A 13,308-nucleotide genomic window follows, 5' to 3' on the forward strand; every position below is an offset into this window, starting at 1 on the left:
CTCTTTGATTGCCATGAGTTTTGAACCCTAGACCTCCTTGCAAACTCTATGATGCCACCTTCCTGCCTCTTATGTGGCACTACTTTGCCACTAGACCACAAGGCTTTTTGTGGCACAATTTCTCGAACAATATTCTTAAGGCCTACCTACTACACCCAGGGTTTGATTCACCTTAAACCAAAATTTTTGCTAGAGTCCAGGTTTGAACCCAGGACTTCTCCAACACTTCTCAGCACACTTAACCACTAAAACAAGCCTTCATTAACGAAATTTACATTCACAACAAAATATTATAAGCTGCCTTCAACTGCTTCCATGCTCAAGGCCCAAAACTTCTAGGCCCAAATTCAGGGTGTTGCAAAAATAGTGTCACCAAAATTTCAAAGCAAATACAATGGCTGCCAATTCTAAATCATGTATCAATTAATTCTTTTCATGTGGTTTTAGCTATCTAGAAGCATAAGCTATTACTTTACCTTATTGCATTAAAACACAACCTAAACTATTCAATGATGCATCACTATAAATTACAAATTCCTTGCCCGATTCAGGGTGAACTAGTATGAGTGCTTCAGTCAACAAGGCTTTCAACCTATCAAAACTCTGCTGGCATTTATTAGTCCATTCAAATTTCACATCCTTCTTTAACAAATGGGTCATTGGAGAGGCTATCATCGAGAAACCTTGTACAAATCTCCAATAGTAACCAACTAATCCTAGAAAACTTCTAACTTCAGACACATTTTTCGATGGCTTCTAATTAACAATTGCTGATATTTTATTCGGGTCAACTCTAATGCCTTCAGAAGATACTATATGTCCAAGAAAACTAACTTTCTGAAGCCAAAATTCACATTAACTAAATTTGGTATACAGTTGTAATACAATTCTCAAATGATCAACATGCTCATTTTGATCTCGAGAATATGCCAGGATATCATTAATAAATACCACCACAAATCTATCTAAATACAGTTTGAAAATTATATTTATCAAATCCATAAATAATGGAGGTGCATTAGTCAAACTGAACGGCATCACAAGAAACTCATAGTGCCTGTACTAGGTTCTGAAGGCTATATTCAGTACATCTGAGTCTTTCACTTGTAACTGATAATAACCAGAACAAAGATCAATCTTTGAAAATATAGTGTCCCTTTTCAAATGGTCAAACAAGTCGTCAATATGAGAAAATGGATACTTGGTCTTGATTATAACTTTGTTGAGCTGTCTGTAATCAATACATAATCTCAACGGCCTATCTTTCTTCTTAACAAATAAAACTAGTGTACCCCAAGGTGATCAACTGGGTCGAGCAAAACTTCTATCTGTTAGTTCTTGCAATTGTGCTTTCAACTACTTTAATTCAGTAGGAGCCATTTTGTAGGGTACTATAGATATCGGTGTTGTCCCCAGAACAAGATCTATAGAAAATTCTACCTCTCTAACAGGTGGTAAATCAGGTAATTTTTTCGGAAACACATCAAGAAATTTACAAACAACTGGTACTGACTTAATCTTCAATTCAGACACTTTACTGCCCAACACATATGCAAGAAAATTATCATACCCTTTTCTGACATATTTCTGTGCTGATATAGCTGAGATTATAATGAACAACCCATCCAGTTTATCAGATTCAATACGAAGTAATTCACCATTCTGACATTTTAACACAATGTACTTCTGTTTACAATTTACCACTGCATCATGCTAAGTTAACTAGTTTATACCCAAAATTATATCAAATTCATCAAATGGTAACAACACTAAATCAGCCAAGAAACAATAGCCTTGTACCATTAATGGACAATTTTTACAAACGTTATCCACCATCACATACTAGCCCAAGGTATTTGAAACTTTAACCACGAATTTAGTGGACTCAATAGGTAAATTTTTAATAGACACTAAATTCGTGCATATGTATGAATATGTTGAACCAAGATCAATTAAATTAATAATATCAATATCAAAAAGAGAAAATGTACCAGTAATAACATCAGGTGCAAAAGCATCCTCACGTGTACGTATAGCATATGTTCTGACTGGTGCTTGTCCTTCAGATTTAGCGGTTGAATCTTTTGTAGCACCTCGGTTACCACTGACATTTCTAGGATGATGGGGTGGTCTACCTTTCTAGCTGGGGTTACTTGGCTTCAAAGTCCGAACAATATCATTTCAAGCCTTTCTGGACAATCTTTAAGATAGTGGTTGAGAGAACCACATCTAAAGTAGGCTCTGCTTCTCATATGACATTCCTCAAAATGAAATGTATTAGAATATTTACATCGAGGTTTGGGAGTACCAACACTTCCAGCACTTGCAACTGATGGAGACAAAGATCTTAAATTAAAGCATTGAGAGCCTCGATCTTTTCTAGAATACCCAATAGATAAGACAGAATGATCATCATATTTCTTTGATTTTTTTGAAGCTGACAATTGTGATTTCCCCATAAATCTTTTACTCAAAGTTTGGGCTTCCATCTCTGCCTACCTATTTTCTTTATTTTATTCTTTAGCTTTATGTGCCCAGTCAACCAGTACAACAAATTCTTTTAATTCTAAAATCCCAGCTAACAACTTGATGTCTTTATTTAATCCCTCTTCAAACTATTTACACATAGCAACTTTAGTCGGGATACATTCTTTGGCATATTTACTCATTCTGACAAATTCTCGTTCATACTCAGATACCGTCATATTCCCCTGTTTGAGCTCTAAAAGTTCTTTCTTTTTTTTTTTGATTAAGAATTCTCTAGCTAATTTACTTCTTTTTGAATTCTGTTTGGAAAAGTTCCCATGTAACATTTTTTCTCGGTACAACAGAAATGATGGTATTCCACCACTGATAGGTTGAGTCTTTTAGCAAAAATACAACACATTTCAAACATTCTTTAGGTGCGTAAGACAATTCATCTAAAACCCTGATTGTATTTTCTAATCACAATTCAACCCTTTCTGGATCATCATCGGCAGTAGCCCTGAATTCTTCTACCCTATATTTCTGAACTTTATATACCCGAGGCTTATGAATTCTAATAGATTCAACATCTTGTGGCATATCGGGAACCGGTTGAGTGGCAGGAGGGGGAGGTTGTTGTACAGTAGGATTTGTTCTCAAGAATTCTGTGAACCAATTATTCATCGTATGAAAGAAGGCTTCTTTTGCCTCCTCATCTCAGCCCTCGGATTCGGGCCTTCTATTACTACTAATGTAGCTCTTTGAACCAAAGTTGGAGCATTGCTCTCAGCTTCCTCGAATTCAGCTCTAGCTTGGTTGGACGATATTACTATATGACAAACATATTTAAAATGGTCAAAAGATATCACACTATCACAAATTATATAATGAAATGTATAGCTAAACTCATACTTGCTAAGATAGACTGAGAATCGACTAAACCGTAGCTCTGATACCAATAAATGTAACACCCCTAACCTATATTCGTAGCCGAAACATAATTAAGAGCATTATTAGAGTTTACAGAACAAATACAATTAATTCATGTCAATTACTATTTATATCAGGAATCAATCAAATTTAATCATATTGTCCCTTATTGAGGCCCAATTTATGCATTTGAAACAAGTCGGGACTAAATTAAGAACTAAAAGAATTTTTTGTGAAATGTCAAAATTTTTCTTAAGTGCAAGGGACATACGCCCGTTTGGTCAACATGCCCCTGTCCCAGGTCATGTGGGCATTCGATGTGAGACACACGGTCGTGTCCTTGCCCGTGTTCATACCCGTATAACTCTCTGACTTGGGTTACACGGCCAACCACACACCAGTGTGTTAGGCCATATGAACAATTTAATTTTCAAAAATTGGGTGTAGGATTCATACGGCCAAGACACGCGCTTGTGTCTCTACCCATGTGACCAATTCTGAGCATTCTATTTCTCAATTTTTAAGATGTAGGGGACACATCGCCAAACCACACGCCCATGCACATGGCCATGTGTCATACATGTTTGTAGATGTTTAAGAGCTCATTTATGCCATGTTGTATGTTATTGGATAAGTATTTGTGCATATGTTGTGAGGATGACATATGGCTTGAAAAATAGCCTTATAATTGTCTACAAAGGTAGACACACGGGCGTGTGTCTAGACCGTGTGTGACACATGATCTGCCCCTATGGGTATGTGTCATGGCCATGTTTTAAAGTCAGTGTTGCACACGGGCTAAGGGAACCGGCGTGTCCCAAGCCACACGGGTGTGTGTGACCACACAGTCTATATCTACACGGGCGTGTGGAGCCTTAAAGCATGAAATTTTTTAAGTTTTTCTTAAGTTCTCGGTTTAGTCCCGAACCACCTCTAATGCATGTTTTGGGCCTCATGAGCCCGTTTAAGAGACGAAATGTATGTGAAATGAAAAGTTTTAAATTGATTGAAATTTTACGGCCCAATTTTTGTGTGTGATTGGTTGAGCTTAAGTCAGGTAACACCTCGAACCCTGTCCCGGTGTCGGATACGGGCGAGGGGTGTTACATATGTCATGACATAGGATCCGATATGTGTTATCGTGTAAGACCAAGTCTGGGACGTTGGCATCAACTTATGATTTACGTGTAAGACCATGTCTGGGACATCGGCATCGTATTTGATTTCGTGTAAGACCCTGCCTGGGATAGTTGCATCGTTATTTGATTACATGTAAGACCACATCTGGGACATTGGCATTGTACGAGCTTTCCAAGCTACTTACGTATCCTTATGATTTTGAACGGTTCAACAGGCATTCTGAGAAAATGAATAGTTATGTGAACATGTTTTCGATTTAGGTATGTTTGAAATGTATATCATATTTGATGTTAAAAGGTAAGTGTATGTACTTTAGTAAACAAGTGATACAAAGGTATGAGAAAATATACTTTATGAGCAAATGAATTGGGAATATGTGAATTGTATATGAACTATGTGGTATGAGATAATATTTGGCTATGAAGTACATGTATTTTATGATGCTTATATGCTTAAGATGATAAGTTTATTTGTATATGGCTTACTAAGCTTTTGAAAGCTTACTTTGTGTGTGTTTTCAACTGTTTTATAGATATCGTAGCTACTGGGAGCTCGGGGATCATCGAAGATCATCACCATGCGATCGAACTCTATTTCGGTACATTTTGAAAGTATGTATATTAAAGTATGGCATGTATAGGATAGAAGTACTTTGACTATGTTTTGTGATGTATATATTTAGCCATGTGATATGGCTAGTTTTGGTTGTGATTATGGTTTGATTTTGGTATATGAAATGAGATGCAATATGATCAATATGATATGTTTATGAATGTCCAAGAGATTTGGTAAGTTTGGTAAGTTTTGATAAGAGCCTATTATGGAATTTTGTAAGGATTTGGCATGAGATTGATTGTGTGATTAGAGAATATGAAATCCATGTTTTGGTATGATTTTGGCTTAAGGTTTGGTATGTTTTGGTAGTGAATTGGTTGTAAATTTGGTATAAAATGTTGTGGTTTTGATGCTTGTAGGGAGGACCCTTAATAGGTGGCAAATTGGCCTTGTAAATAGCCTATTTTTGCCCACTGGGCAGAGGCATGGGCGTGTGTCTCAGCCATGTTGCTAGAGGGCCATTTCAAAATGAGCCTGGGAAGACCACACGGTCGCACACATGGACATGTGTTAGGCTATGTGGCCAAGTCAGTTTCGACAACGGGTTAGACACACGGGCATGTGATCAGCCATGTGGCTAAGTCAGTAGCCTCTCTAATTTTCACACAGCTTGTTTCAGACGGGTGTGTGACCTGTATAACTTTGGAAAGTATTTAAGTTTTTGAAAAAATTTCTATGAGCTCGGTTTAGTCCTAACCCCTTTCTAAAGCAAGTTTTTGAAAAGTATTTAACTTTGTAACACCCCAAACCCGACCCAGATGTTATGGCTAAATCTGGCGTGTCACATCAAAGTGGAGTTCAAAAATTGATTTGTCATTAAAAGTTCATTTCTATGATTAAAACCTTTTGCTCGAGGTTAGCAAATCGTCTTGTCAAAAATGTTTACTTAATGCCTGGCATTGATACTTTAAGTTATTTCAAATCGTGGAAGCTACTAAAGTTTGAAATATAAAAACGTCTATTTTTAAGTGTTTTTGAAAATAGTTATTAATTTTTAAAAATTCGTGTTAGCAGTTTTAAATAAGGAAATCAAAAGCCCAATTAAAAATTTAATCCCTCAAAGGCATTATTATACAATTAAAACCCTAAAATATAGAATTCAAATAAAAAGATTATAGCAGAGCATTAGCAGTCGCGTGGCCACCTCTAAGTTACTCGCGGCTCCAAATCGCCTATGGCTGGGGATTACTTGTGCAGTTAGACAGAAGGGTGAGTTTGCTAAACTCAGTGTATAATCCCTTATAATACGAATAGTTAAACATACAATCTGCGAAAACAAACTGGGCCTGAGCCCATCATAGAAACAGTATCAGGTGGCCTTAGCCCATTAACAGAATCAGGTGGGCCTAAGCCCAATATAGAATCAGTATTAGATGTAGATATGCAGATAGATATCCAGCCCAGTCCAACCAATACACCACCCGTACCAACCAACACACCATGTGGGGATAAAATCAACTCACCCAACCAACACACCAAGCTTCACACCGGTTGCGGCACTAAGTCAACAGAACGGCTCAGTGCCATAGATAGAATGGCTAAAAGCCACAAAATATCATAGCAACGCTGCCAGTTAATAGAACAGCTAAAAGCCATAAGTAGAAAGGCTGTAAGCCTTGAACAGAATGACTACAAGCCATACACTTCCTCCGTCAATATTAACCCAACCCCATGCAGGATGACATATCATAGTAACATACGTGAATGCAGGATGTCATGCTCGATATCAATCATATAACTGATTTTTGAGTTTTGGAACTCAAGATATTATTTTAAGGTGGCGGTGATGCGATTAATAACCGCCTAAAAATTTTTTTAAAAGGGACTGTGAAAATGAGTGGTTTAAGCCCGTTAACCCCTCGTGTCCGACTCCGGCAGCGGTCTCGGGTACGGGGTGTTACAAAAAAACTCTTCTTGAGATTCAGAACACCTAGAGCAATTATCAGTGACAGGGGCACTCATTTTTGTAATACCCAATTTGAAAAAACCCTTAAGAAATACGAAGTTCATCATAGAACAACCACCCCATACCATCCTCAAACTACTGGACAAGTTGAAGTAGCAAACCGAGAAATCAAACGAATCCTTGAAAAAATAGTAGAATCAAATAGAAAAGATTGGGCAATGAAAGTAGATGATGCCTTATGGGCTTACAGAACTTCTTTCAAGACCCCCATAGGGAAATCACCTTACAGACTTGTTTATGGAAAAAGTTGTCATCTACCATTTGAACTAGAGCATAAAGCTTTTTGGGCTATAATTTCTAAACCTTGATCCCAAAATTGTTGAGTGGCGAGCCAATGCATATGAAAATTAACGACTATACAAGGAAGCAACAAAGCGACACCACGACACTCGCTTAAAGCAACGAAAACAATTTGAAGTTGGAGATCTTGGCTTACTATATAACTCAAGACTAAGATTGTTTCCTGGGAAACTTAAATCACGATGGTCAGGACCTTTTGTAATTCAATCTGTTCTTCCATATGGCACAATAGAGGTGAGTCACCCATCATACGGAACTTTCAAAGTAAATGGACATAGTCTCAGACTTTATAATGGCGAGAATTTTAAAAATGATGGAAAGGCGCTACGACTCCACAAACCGCTCTGAATAAACCAACAAGGTAACAGTCGAGCTTAGACTATAAACAAGCTCTTTTCGGGAGGCAACCCAGTACTAACAATTTTAAATTATTTAAATTTCAAGTTTTAAACATTTAGGTCACTAACAGAGTATTTGAAGCACAGGTTCCCAACTCCACATGGCTGATCACACGGCCGTGCTTAAGGCCATGTGACCAACACGGACGGAAACACAGCTGTGCGAAAATAGGGTAAAAGTTACCTTTCCCAACACGGGATATGATAAGTGGCCATGGGCGTGCGACCTGCCTGTGGTCAAATCTGCCAAACAAACACGGGCGTGCGACACGCCCGTGTCTATCTCCCGTGGATAACACTGACAAGATGACACGAGCGTGCGAAGACCTACATGACCATGGGAGAAGCAAACCACATCACACACGGTCGTGTAACATGACCAATGAAGACACACGGCCTATACACACGGGCGTGCCCGAAGGCCGTGTGACGACATCTCACTTCGCGACAAACACGGGGGAGACACGATCCACACAGATGTGTGAACCGGCCGTGCCACTTAAAAAATTAGACTATCTATCCTATTTGATTTTATTTTTTTATTTTATTTTATTAATTTTTGAAGATTCTTCTATTTTTTTAACATGGCTTATCTTTATAATTGCTACCAAATTATTTCCCCAATCCTCCTATTATTCTAGAACTTGCTTGATTATGCATGTCAATACCACACCATTTGATTTGATATGTCAAAATGATTAAGGCACTTAGGATTAACCCATTCATGCCATGAAAAACCTACCTCCATGATTAACCCCTAGTAAACCCCCTTGAGCCTAACAAGCCATTTCTTGTATTAACATTAATATTAACCCTTAACCCATTATTGTTGAAATCCCGTAAATTAATCCCTATTTTTGTCGAGATTTCAATTGAATAAATTGCTTAGCTATGTCTTGTTCTTAATAGTTAGTCTATGTTATGTAACTTGTTCTTAAAAAAAAAAACTATGTATACATATTAGTAATTCCATATTCTGAGAAGAAGCTCAGTTGTACGCAAGTGAAGATTAACTCTTTTTCTAGTTAGGCAATTTTTCAATTCAATCTCGATTCTAACCCTTTCTTTCAGCTTGTGACCACACCCCCTAACCAAGCCTCACTACAACCCTCTAAAGACCTTTTGATTGACCTATCATCTTAAATTATAGTGGTGAATATTTTATTTTCATGCAAGCCTATGATAATGACTTTTCATTATTGGCTATTGAGTGCTTCATTTATTGTCTTTAAACACCTCGAGCGATTTGAGTGAATCTTTAGTGTGGATGTGAACTGTGTGATATTCTAAATCAAAGGTAATTACTTAGACGAGGGGAGGCACCTATGTTTACATGACTAGATATTCAACTTGGAATGTTTGAAACTTTTATGTTCTTTTAGTTGAATTCTCAATGTATGATTACTTATGGATTAATTTGAGATATTATTGATAAAAATTATAAGTTGAGAAGAATTTATTTTGATTATGAGTTGAGAATTTTGCTTGAAGACAAGAAAATGCTTAACTGTGGGGGTATTTGATAAATCGTAAATTATACATATTTTTACCCCATGTTTAATGCATTTTATGGATGATTTTCCATTAGAATTGGTGAATTCGATGCTCCTAATGTTTTAATTTCATGTTTTATACTTAGGAGAGCATAGGAGAGTGAAAGGAATGAGAAACGGGCCAAAAATAGAGAAAATAGGCCAAAGTACGAAATCAACACGACCTGGACCTCCTCACACGGGCAGACCATATAGCCGTGTCAATTTGGCAGGCTCGAACACAGCCTAAAGTAATCAAACACAGGGTGTGCCATGGGCGTGTCCCTGCTGAGCCCAAGTTGAGTCCAATTTGGAAAAGGCTAATTTTAAGGACTCTTAGGCATTCCAAAGCCTATAAATACACCCTAGAGGAGGAAGAAAAGGGAGACAGAGAGTAGGGAGTAAGTAATTACTCCAAGGAAGCCGATTGATTCATCTCAGAAGCCGGATTCATCATCAAGACTGAAGATCTCTCATCAATTTCCCTTCAGGAGTTTTGGGTTTTCTTTATGTTTTGTATTTTTTATCATTCTGAGATGTTTTCTTATTTAGTTATGAACTAAAACCCCTAAATACATAAGGGGAATGAAACCTAAGAAGAATCTTGTTATTATTTTTTGAATCGTATGATAAATATTTAACTTGTTCTTAATTATACGTTCTTAGTTCTTGTTTTGATATCCCAAGATACTAATTCAAGATAAGCTCTTATTCAGAGGAGGAATAGACCTGTCTAAGAGTACATTTGTCATAATTAAGCGGAGTTGATTTGCGCGCCTAGACATAGGGTGACAAGATTTTTCCGGATTAGGGTGAAACCTAATAAGGGGATCCATAGATCGAGTTAATGCAACCCTAGGGTATAATTAGAGAAAAGTCACAATTATTCAATCTAGGGATTAGATGTTGTTAATCTTGAATAGGGATAATAACATAACTTAGGGATCTCTACAGAACAAGTTGAATGATTAAATCGTCCGATTCAGAGCCAGAATAACAAGTAAAGTCTAGGTTGATTTTTCCTTAGGTATTGTCTTACGTCAATCGATTCTCCCCAAAAGCAATTCTTCAATTCTTTTCTTTGTGAGTTCTTAGTTTAGATAATTAATTATTTAAAACAAATACCTCTTTATTCTTAGGTTAGATAATAAAAAGACAGTCATTACTAGTACTTTTAGTTCCTTTGGGTTCGACAATCCGGTCTTGCTAAAACTATACTACTATTCAATAGGTATACTTGCCTACATTGCGATAATAGTTAGTTCAAGAACGAGTAATTATAAATATTTAAAACCTATCACGAAATCACACGATCATGTCATATTGAAGTGTTTTTCGAAAACCATGGTTTCATTAGAAACCATTCTTATTTAAAATGTAGTACATTGAAAACTTATTAATTTTATTCCAAAAATTCCTCTTTGGGTTGCGGAAGCTAATTTTAAAACCTATTTATGAAAACGTGATGTTTAAAAGTTAAGTTGCGAAAGCGTAGTGTTTTGAAAACAGTTGTTGTTTTGAAAAATCATGATTTACTACTAACAATTATAAAACATAGTAGATAAAATCTCAAAGTTTAAAATAAAAACCAGAATTAAGAGAGGCCTTATTACAACCCAAATAATAAAATAAAATACGCACAAGTGAATGAACAAATCTGAAAATTTAAGCAATTGTGGCCATCTCCGAGTCCCTTGCAACACTGATCCATCTATCGTTGGGAATTACCTTGTAGTTAATAAATGGGGTGAGTTTACAAAAACTCAAAGTGTAATCCCCTAGCATCCAAACAGTCAGTCAAAAAAATAGAATTTAGAACCATTCTGGGCTTGAGCCCTATCCCGTAACAGTACAGTCCAGTTCAGAATATATGTGGGCCTAAAGGCGATTCATTAACATTTGGGTCTCAACCCATCACAGTCTCAATTAGGCCTAGCCCATATCAGAATCAGTATCAGTTGGGCCTATTCCATTTCAGTATCAAACCCATATGAATAATGCATGATAACCCATCCAACCCTGCACTTGCCTCCGTCTAACCCTGCACTACCTGTGGGGAATAAATCACCCACGCTATCCCTACACTTATAGTGTTAGCACCGGTTGTAGCACTAACTAGAATCGCAGCAAAGCTGCTAATATCATAATATGTGGCACAGCCACCAATACAGTTTCTTCCTTTATAAAAATATCTCAGTCCCAAGCGGTATGTCATGTATGCAGAATGTCATGCACAAAATCAGTCATACAAATCACAGACAAATAAGTCATTTACCCTCGAAGGGTAAAACAGTCATTTTACCCTTTAGGGGTATTTTGGTCATTTTACTAATTTTAGGGTCCCAGTACAGATTACAACCTCATAGATGGTCTACTGTCGCCTCGAGCGACTCAAGTAACCTAGATGTCCAAAACGGTGAAAATAGGCCCATGGCCCATACTCGGCCCATGTGGGCCCACATGCTCGTGTGGCCCATTTAGCCCAATTTCAGTCAAGACTATGCGAACACCATAGCCCTATTCATTATTTGTCACTTATCATAGATTTTATCTGTGTGGGGCCCAGGAGCCCATTGGGCCTACACGACCCACTTTGGCCCAACATAGCCCAGAACGGCCTATGCCATGTACACGACATGACAAGCCCAACTACTTCTCACCTACAGTTAATTTTTCACATGCGGGCCCACGGGCCCATCGAGGCCCATTGAGGTCCAAGTCCACGAGAGCGCTCGTGGTGGCCTCTACAGCCTATCGCCCACGCTTTGTGGGTTCAGATCGCCCCACGTGGGTTCGTACGCATGTGAGGCCTCAAATGTCGGCGTTTTGGCATTTCGGCTTTTCGACTTTTGTCGATCTACAGTCATAGCAGGGTAACCTCACACACATTTTTGGCTTTTCAATCGATTATCAAACAAGGCATCCGATTACACACCTGATTACGTAGAGTACTAAGTATTCATGATTGCCAGAACCTATATTCAACATAACATCGGTTAATCACTTAGCAATATTGTTAAAAGAATCTTAACAAAACCCGTAGCCAAAGGATCGACTACCACTTGCCTTGGTCAACTGCGATTTGCCTACTTAATCCAAAGGTTGGTGCAGTTACCCTTCCAGAACCTGGCAGAATGTTCCAAACTGCCGACACCCCACGTTGCTTAAACTTGAGGGTAGAGGTTACGTGTCCAATCTCAGCTGGCATCCTACCTGATTTGTAACACCCCAAACCCGGCCCAGACGTTATGGCCAGATCTGACTTGTCACATGGACTTACGACTTAGTATGTATTCGCTAGTTTAAGTGATTGGGGTGATCTTTGTAAAAACAGCGGTTGAATGAAAAGCCGGTTTATCAATCTTTACGCTATCCATTTGTTGTGCTTGTTGAGTCTTGAAAACATTCATTAATTTTGAAAACCCGCACAGCCTAACACTAGCAGTTTCGTCATAGTATAAACATAATTAGAAAATAAAACCATAGTGGAAAAAAGAAATTTAAATAGAGGCCTTATTACAACTTAAAACCCAAAATTAAATCAGAATATAAAAATAATAGAAATAAACTAACTTAGAAAAACCAACTTTGCAGATGATGTGGCCACTTCGAATCCCTCACAGCTCCAAGCCCACTATGGTTGGGGATTTCCTGCAGAGATGAAAATAAAGGGTGAGTTCGAGAAACTCGATTGTGTAACATAACCCAACCATAGCCCAAAACAGATCAAACCTTAGAGTCAGACTTATCTGGGCCTTGGCCTAGTACAGAAATCAGAATGAAACCCATAGGTCTATAGCAGATACAAAACAAATATATCATGAATGCAGAAATCCCAACCCAGAGCCATCAATAACACCCCCGTACCAGCCTTACACCATGTGGGGAGACTACTCGACCGACCCAACCGCTACACACCGCAGAAATTGCAGGGAGGCTGCCATATATTGTGACGAAGTCA

Source organism: Gossypium arboreum, chromosome 1 (assembly GCF_025698485.1).
Source record: "Gossypium arboreum isolate Shixiya-1 chromosome 1, ASM2569848v2, whole genome shotgun sequence".
NCBI classification, from domain to species: Eukaryota; Viridiplantae; Streptophyta; class Magnoliopsida; order Malvales; family Malvaceae; genus Gossypium; species Gossypium arboreum.